The sequence below is a fragment of the Podarcis tiliguerta genome, assembly GCF_965153285.1.
Source record: "Podarcis tiliguerta genome assembly, chromosome: 1".
NCBI classification, from domain to species: Eukaryota; Metazoa; Chordata; class Lepidosauria; order Squamata; family Lacertidae; genus Podarcis; species Podarcis tiliguerta.
Genome location: NC_139534.1, coordinates 58545187 through 58553980, shown reverse-complemented (window position 1 = coordinate 58553980; position 8794 = coordinate 58545187). Strand labels below are relative to the sequence as shown.

Below are 8794 nucleotides of genomic sequence, written 5' to 3'. Positions count from 1 at the left end.
CATCATCATCATCGGCGAAGGGAGCTGCTCTGCTCTCACAGCCCATCTCTGGGCAGCAGCAGCAGCTGCCAGCGCGCCTCTCTCTTGCTTATTTGACTGAATGGTTTCCAGAGGTGTGGTGGTAGGTCAATTGCAGCCAAAACAATAAAAGAGTATTGTGGCCCCTTAGAGACTGGTCCGTGTGTGGCGCCCATGGGCGCACAAGTGCCCACAGGGCTTTCCGTGATGCCCGCATCGTTCCCTCCTCCTCACTTTGATTAGGCTTGAATAATTTTATTGTAGCTAATATAATAGGTCGTGCTGTGTGTGTAGCGCCCAATGCAGTTTTTCCCATTTGCAAATGTGTCCAGGGGTCTGAAAAAGTTGATGATCTCTGTAGTGTATAAGCATACCATCAGATGTGTGAAGTGTTATCCTAAATTGGCAGAAGAATGATAGGAGGTTTGAGGGAATCTGAATGCAAAAAGTGCAGACTGGGCTCTGGAATCCATATTGTTGGCTTTCTTTTGAGGGTCTTGGAGACACTCATGGTAAAGGTTTGCACATTTCTCTTTTCCAGATACATGTTCCTCAGGTATGTGTCAGTGTCCAACAAACAGCCTTTTTCACATGGTCACTTGCACACATTCCATCAGCCCTGGAAGCACATCTTGAAAGCCTGGGAGAATTAAAGAGAGAGCTGGAGAGAGAGTTCACCTGGTGCCAAAAAAAGAGAGTAAAAATTGGCTGCCGGGCAAACCTCTCTTAGGAGGGCATCCCACAGCAAACATGCTACCACTGATGGATGCTACCTCTCCCTAGGCGACACCCAAAACTATGCTAACTTCTAGGCAATCCTGGATTTAGCATCTGGAATGCCATAACTAACATCAGTATTGAGAGTCTGCAGTGGAATGTCCAAACCTGAGCCCTGTATGTGACAGAACATGGGCTGACCAATAGACCATAGGTTAGAAGTTGTATGTTGCCAGATTTCCCATGGCCAGCAAATGGCAAAATGGTCATTCAAACAGAACCTGTGAAGCTTTCCCCCTTGTTGGACTCTTGTTCCTTTAATGGCTATATGACAAACAGAAATTAAATCAGGTGAAGCTGTTCCAGCATGCAGATGCAGGAAAACTTCAGATGTCAAATTTATGCTTTTCTTTGCAGGAGGTTTGCTGGAGGAGAATTTGACAGCCAGTGTGGTGTAGTGGTTAAGAGCGGTAGTCTCATAATCTGGGGAACCGGGTTCGCGTCTCCACTCCTCCACATGCAGCTGCTGGGTGACCTTGGGCCAGTCACACTTCTTTGAAGTCTCTCAGCCCCACTCACCTCACAGAGTGTTTGTTGTGGGGGAGGAAGGGCAAGGAGAATGTTAGCCTCTTTGAGACTCCTTAAAGGGAGTGAAAGGAGGGATATCAAATCCAAACTCTTCTTCTTCTTCTTTACCTGGAAGAGATGGAAAGTGCTGCATATATCAGCAGTATCATCCAAAGTGTCCTTACTTGACTAAGATTTAAGGTAACTCAAAACTTCCCCTGCATCCTATAGGCTGAGCCCTAGGAGGCTGAAACAGAACAAGCTTGCTTCTTGCTGACTGATGAATTTAAAATTAGTTCAGAGAGCTTACCCCCTCAGTCCAATACTGCTGATCCTCCCAACTTGTGAAGAAGGAAACATCAAATGCTGCTTTGCCTTCCTTGGACCTAGAGGGAAACCAGCATCTCTGAAGATGGGAGTTCAGTGAGTGTTATGCAAATTTGCCTTGAAATGCAGGAGATAAATCACAAAGCCTAGGGAGGAAATGCAAGGCTTTTTCCCCAAGTAGAACCTGAATAAATGTTTCCAGCAGTCTGTTTCCAACAGAACTTCCTAAGAAAGAGAAAGGGGACTACAATAAATTTGCATCCAAAGTCTGAACATATTTTCTCCACTGAGGATTTGTAAAAGAGCTGGCAAGACTGATTTGGGTGGCTTTTTCCCTGGTGATGGGAGATGCAAGCCTGTTCCATGCTTCTGCATACCCATAAGGAGCATAACACAGAGATTTCACCAGTGATCAGATCTGTGAGTTCCTAAATACATTTCAGGGCAAACTTGCACGATTTGTGAACCACCAAGTTAAACAAAGCCCATCAGCCACATTTCGATCTTGCATTTTGTTCTCTTAAGCTTGTCTTGGTTCAGTCCAGTAGTGCCATTTTTTAAAGCAGGGTGGGAAATCTGTGACGCTCCAGATATTTGCTGGACTCCAACTCCCACCTGCTCTGGTCAGCATGGCCAGTGCTCAGGGATTATGGGAGTTTTGTGGCCCAGCAACATCTGGAAGGCAACAGATCCCCCCCTCCCCAGCCTTGCATAAGGCATCACACTTCAGGAGAAGAACCTGAGAGCAGGAAAAATGCCAACTTCTACTTCCTCAATAAATCATCCCCCAGCCAGGCACCACCTGCTTGGTTAACCATATATGTAGCCTCTCATCAAATTCTTTGTTGGAGAGAGTGTGCCTATGAAAGAAATCACAGGTGCATTTTTAGTTGTAGCCAGCTGGCCAATATTAGATTAATGCTGTACCCAAAAGGCTCCCCAGCCCTGCTCTCTAGAACTCCGGATTCCAAAACATTACAAATGAATGTTCATCACACTTTCTTCCCCACTCCTGCCATTTCCCCCACTGCCCACAATCTTTCCCCTTTCCTGTCTGGTTCCTTAAGCTGCAGTACCTCTACAGGCCTTTATAAATAAAATCAGGGACTTGGTTATTTTCTGAGGAGTGATGTGTCAAGCTGGGGGCAGGCATTCAGATCTTGGGCAAGTGAGGCACAAGACATGTGATACCAATCCTAGGCACATTTATTCAGAAGTGAGTCTTTAGCAAGAGTTTTGCTTCACTTGGGATTGCAGCCTTCAAGACTCCATCTTAAACACGTTGTAAATTGAGCTTCTAGTCTCTGTTTTTTAAACAAAAAGATTGTTGCCCGCCTAGCCTGGTCTATTGTAACTGAAAAGGACTCCCTCCTACAAAGATCCCTTTTGTGCCACTGGTATCCAAGAGACTGCCTCCCAGGGTTCCTGAATTTATTTATTTATTTTACTTTTGATCCCAGTTATCTGCATTGAGCTTGCATTCCTCCCGTCTCTGTAACCCTATTCAAGCAGCACTCTTGTTTAGGCAACCTTAGCATTTATCTAAACATTTCAGGTGCCCTCCAATCATTCCAATACATGGGGGGGGGGTATTACATTTCTTGTGGGCAGCGGATCCTTTTGCCATACAAAGGACAATGTGAATAAAGCAGACACTGAACAGACTGGGCTGAGAACCACAACAGCATGACATTTAGAAATGAAACTGACTCCCAGAGTTTCATAATTCTACCTCCAAGGGTTTTTTTTTTCTTTTCTTTTCTGTAATGTAGCCTTTCTTTTGCCATGTAAGGTTATGAAGCACAGCATGGCTGTAACGGTGCAACATGGATTCTGTTTACAAAGCAGCACTGCTTATTTCTTTTAGCAACCTTGCTCCAGAAACTGACTGCAACATTTTCCTCCTCTTGCTCCACACACACACACACACACACACACACACACACACACCCACCCTCTCCAACTTTGCACATATTCCATCGGGTGTTTAATAATGTGCACATATTTGTTTTTTACTATCCCCCTAAAAGGCAGCAGGAAGCCAACGCAGAATTCAATTCATCTTCAAATTCTGGCAGCCAGGGATGTGCCATGCGCACACACAAATGGACTACAAACCCTGGGTTTAGAATTCAGACAATTGCTTCCTTTGCTGACATCATAGCCTGTATAGTTCTATGGAGGCAGGAGAGTTAGAGGAGGGTTAGAGCAGAGAATGTCAGAATTGGTGGGGCAAGTATAGCCATTTTCAGATTGTATACCAAGAGGGAACTAGTCATACAGGGGTGTTGTTGGACTCCAGCTCCCATCAGTGCCAGCTAGCATGGTCAATGGTCAGAGATGAATGGATTTGTAGTCCAGCAACAACTGAAGTGCCACAGGTTCCTCATCCCTGTGCATTGTGAAAACGTGTTTCTTTCTTTATGACTTTTTCCAATGACCCCAGAGTAGTGTACATAGTCCCCACCTCCTCCATTTTTTCCTTATAACAATCCTGTTAGCTAGATTGTGATGAGAGATGCTGACTGGCTCAAGTGATCTTCATGGGGGAGTGGGAATTTGAAGCTGGGTTTCCCTGCCCTTAGTGCAGCACTCTGACCATGACAACACACTAGCTTAAACTGCATTATTAACATGTCTACCCACAAGGGAAGCTGCCTGTGGCATCTCTGCATGCTTTACCATTCTGGTCTTGCCACCATCCAGTCAGTATCTGCTGCGGGAGGTAAATCTGCTTCATTAGGACTGATTGGAGCGTTAGCTCACTTTTGCTGAGAAAATCGATGATCTGCTTTTGACCACCCCTGTGAGGGCTGTCTGTTGTGTCAATGAGATAGTCACTGCTCTGGACTTCCCTCTTTCCAATCAGGGAATGTATCCAGATTGGTGATTCCTCCAGTAACACAGGGGACTGGCCTCTTCAGTCTCGAGGTCATCACATGCCACAGCAGAGCACGCATAAGCCCATTGTTCCCCATTTTCCAGCCACTTCTGGGTCGCCACGATGTGCACGTCCATTGCCACACACATACTGAACCCATGTAAATTGGTCATTGCCTGTATTCTACCACATAATGCTTTATAATGCCTTATATCAGGTATTCTTCTATAACACACACTGCCTCTGTCCTATCTCCATATGCAGCTTGTTCTGATGCTGCCAATAAAAGGGGGAAGAATCCCACCAGCATTTGTAGGAGTGGGAAATATCCTTGCTAGCCCCAAGAGGTTACAACAAAGGCAGCCTATTAGAACTTATAAATTTATCCTGCTCATTTTCAGAATCAGAAAAACAGAGAAGACAAGAGAGTCCTGAATTCCACTCCCAGTGAGGTAGCTATGGCTATTGATGCATTTTTATTAACATTTTGTCTAACACATTCATATAACTGTTATTTCCTTGTATTCCATCAGCTGACTGTTTTCCCAAACGCAATATGAAGACTGGTTATATTTTGAGTATTATAAATAACGATGACCCCAAACAACTTGCAAGTCATTTTCAAACCACTTGTAGTTTACATACTTCCCAGCTGTTTTCCTTGTACTGTCATTGGGAACAACTCAAAGCAGCTGTATATCACTGCAGATCTTAATTTACAGGTTTGAGCAAATATGTAACCTCATCTCTTCGGTATGTGAAACTTGCATGCAATCTATCAGGTTACCAACTCCAGTTTCTTATCTACAAAGAGAAAAATCCCCAGCAGTGCTGACATATTTTCTTTCATGTTCAGATATAGCGACCATCACTCATGGATTCATAACCTCAAGGTAGTGCCAACTGTAGTGCCAACTGGCGATGGTTTGGAGCAGAGAGCGGGTGGATTGCTGGAGACAGAGCCAGTACTCAAGTGCTTGAATTGACTTCATGCTCAATTCAAGGTGGTTCTTAATTATTATTTTTTCTTATTAATGTAATATCTCATGGCATCCTTGGTTTGGTTTTTATGTCATGAAGTTCTATTTTGTTATTTGGGTTATAGGGCTAAATTTAATAAAAATACTTTAAAAAGGTCAAATGAAAGGGCATTTCTGTGGGGCAAAGAAGCGAAGACTGTGAGGGTATGCTGTTACCAAGGAGTTTGCATTTAGCCTTACAAGGTGCTTTGAAGTACCAGCTTAGGGACTTCAAAGCACCTTGCACATGATGTCAGGCCTTCCCACCGACCTGTTACATTTGGCCCACGAGACTGATCCTGATAAGGATCTGGCCCATGGAGCCAAAAAGTTGCCCACCCCAACTTACAGAAAACAAGGCTTGAAAATGCAACATTATACTGATGACTCAGCTCTTGCGATAAACACCAGAAATTCCTAGGAAGTGCTATGAAAGATAATTGGGCAAATCTTCCATTATCATGGTTGGGGGGAAATTTGTTTTGACCAATATGGATGTATACCAAAAAATATTGTTTCTCTGTATGAATAGACATGATTGTAGAGGCCTGACTGAATAATTTTAGAGTGGTGGCAGGAAACCATTTGGAAAATTTGGAATAGAGAACCAAGACTGACTGAAAAAGCTTTGTTCATTTCTAAATGCCATGGCGGGATTGGATTACTGGTTTTTAAACTACTATATTATTATGCTTAAAAATTAGTGGTAATAGAAGATTGGTTCACATGGGACAAAACAACTTGCTGAAAACAAGATGGAGTTAATATATCATGGACCGTTTGCAACTGGAGAGGCAGCCAGTGTGGTGTAGTGGTTAAGAGCGGTAGTCTCGTAATCTGGAGAACCGGGTTCGCGTCTCCGCTCCTCCACATGCAGCTGCTGGGTGACCTTGGGCCAGTCACACTTCCTTGAAGTCTCTCAGCCCCACTCACCTCACAGAGTGTTTGTTGTGGGGGAGGAAGGGAAAGGAGAATGTTAGCCGCTTTGAGACACCTTAAAGGGAGTGAAAGGTGGGATATCAAATCCAAACTCTTCTTCTTCTTCTTCTTCTTCTTCTTCTTCTTCTTCTTCTTCTTCTTCTTCTTAATGCAAGGGTTTCTGTTTGTGCAACAGAACGTCTCTTCTGTGTTCCTTCTCCCAAATCTGCTCCGAAAGATTGGGGATTTGGAGAGCATGCTGTGGGGGTGGCAGGGTGGAGAAGCAAATTCCTTGGGGGAAGCCATGACTTATAATGTTATAATGCGAGTTTAAATGTATAGTGTTGATGGGGTGTTTGATATTCTTTAAATGCCAAACAAATGCCTTCTTCTCCCCCAGCATTCCAGCATGTTGTGTAGTTGCTTTTAGTTGTGTTTGATGGGTTCTGATGGATTTTACATTATTGGCTGGTGGTGGCTGCAGCTTTATTGATTTGCTTTGTGCCTGGTCTTTACGTGTGTTTTTATAATTTTAAATGTTTGTCAGCCTAGAAGCATTATGCCAAAGGTCAGCTTATATATTTACAGCAATCAATCAATAAGCAAATAAATGCATCTTAGAAAAATTAATAGTAGCTCTCAAAATAATGGGACATGCATAGAAATCTTCAGATCTGGAAAAAAAGCAGCTTGAAAACTGTATCCAGACATATCACCATCATGGTTTAATTGTTTTTTTCCATTTTATATTTCCTGTTGCTTAGAAAGAAATAGGATTCTACCAAGAGGCTGGTGCTGTACAAATAAGTCATGTTTCTGTGAACTGCATATTTCCAAACCCCATCTTAGAGGCTGACTGATACCATAAAGAAAATGGCAAATCCAGGTTATTTGGGGAAAGGGGTTGGTAAAGTGTGAAATATGATTTGGAGGGAGCTGGGACGTGAGGTCTAAGAAGTGGAAAGTGGTAAATGATTTGCAGCAATGTCTTGGCTCCAGGCGTGGAGCTGGCTTTATGTCTCTGAATAAGGTCACATCCATTTTGTACGATTAAATTTAACCTGATTGAATAATATCAGAGGTGGTTCGTTTGTTTGCAGAAACTAACATGGAAAGTTTCTGAGGTCTACAGAAAAGTAACAAGAAAATTATGTCTGTTCCAAACAGTAAAAATTCCTGAAATAGGGACTCGCCTCAGAAACCATGATCCTCAACAAAGTGGTTCTATACATCCCCCCCCCCCCCAAGGCCTGTAGATAGATATCTATCCTGTAGATAGGGAGAGAACCACTTGTCACAAAGCAGATGAGTCAAAGAAATTGTATTCAGGCTAGAACCGTGATGCACCAGTAGTCTATACTATTCCAAATCCTAGTCAATAATGTTTTTTTCAGGACAGAGATTGATTTTATTATTACTAGCTTTTAAGATGCAATGGCCGGGGGGAGTTCCTCGAGACAAACTGTCACCATGTAATTAAATGATGTACAGGGGGTATAATGAAATATCTTATTAATGCCATTATCTGTTATTGCAGCACAGCATGTATCTCATAAATCTTTGTAATTATTCTAATGCAGCAGTTTCTCCCAACCTGAACTATGATTATCTGCAGTTCCTGATTAGCCAGATTTTCTTGTGAGATTCCCTGTGTCAGAATAACTCTTAATTAAGCTGTACCCTCATTCATTTTGACTTCTAATTATCTAAATGTTCTGGCCTTCTTCTAAGTCGCTAAGGTCAATGATATTAGACTGTGTGTGATTCTTAAGAGAGCATTCTCTGGCGGTTTATGCCGTTCTGCTCTGTTAGTAGCCACTGGCCATGCTTTTTAAAGGCCATTGACAAAACCATAAATAGGACAATATTAAGCAAATGGTGTGTGTGTGTGTGTGTGTGAGAGAGAGAGAGAGAGAGAGAGAGAGTTCCTTAAAGGCTTTAGGATTAGGCAGAGTTATCTCAGTTTGATTATCCAGTCAAACTGGAGCTCAACTCTGCCTCCCCAACCCCTTTTAATTCTCATTTAATGTAGACAGTAGCTGAGATGCAGTGTTGGGCAAAACATCTTCATCTTAATTAAACTGTTTCTGGGTCTTTTGTTAGCCTTTTTGGAGAATTCCCAGAAAAAGCTCAGGGGGTTTCCTTCCTCTAGTCACCAGCCCTCCTGTTTGGAAATGTAGGAAAGATGGGATGAAGGAGAAGAGAAAGGCTGGTAGACGAGAGGGCTGGCATTAGGTAATCACAAGAGGAGGCCATCTTTAAAAGTATGAGGATAGCTTGGCTTGGGATGGTTCAGGGAAATCCTGTCTGAGTTAATTTCACAACCCCATTTCCAAAATTCTTCTCC

General features: G+C 43.0%; 1 long non-coding RNA gene across 2 annotated transcripts; it reads left to right on the top strand.

Annotated features, from left to right (window-relative positions):
* Positions 1–1424: 1424 nt before the first annotated feature.
* Positions 1425–8345, top strand: LOC310666779. Of its 2 annotated transcripts, none has more exons than XR_014506030.1 (3): positions 1425–1503; positions 4912–5514; positions 7212–8345. It is a non-coding gene; the product is annotated as an uncharacterized lncRNA (long non-coding RNA). The 2 variants fall into 2 exon arrangements; XR_014506031.1 differs by lacking the exon at positions 7212–8345 and having other exon boundaries at positions 4912–4962; positions 5367–6322.
* Positions 8346–8794: the final 449 nt, after the last annotated feature.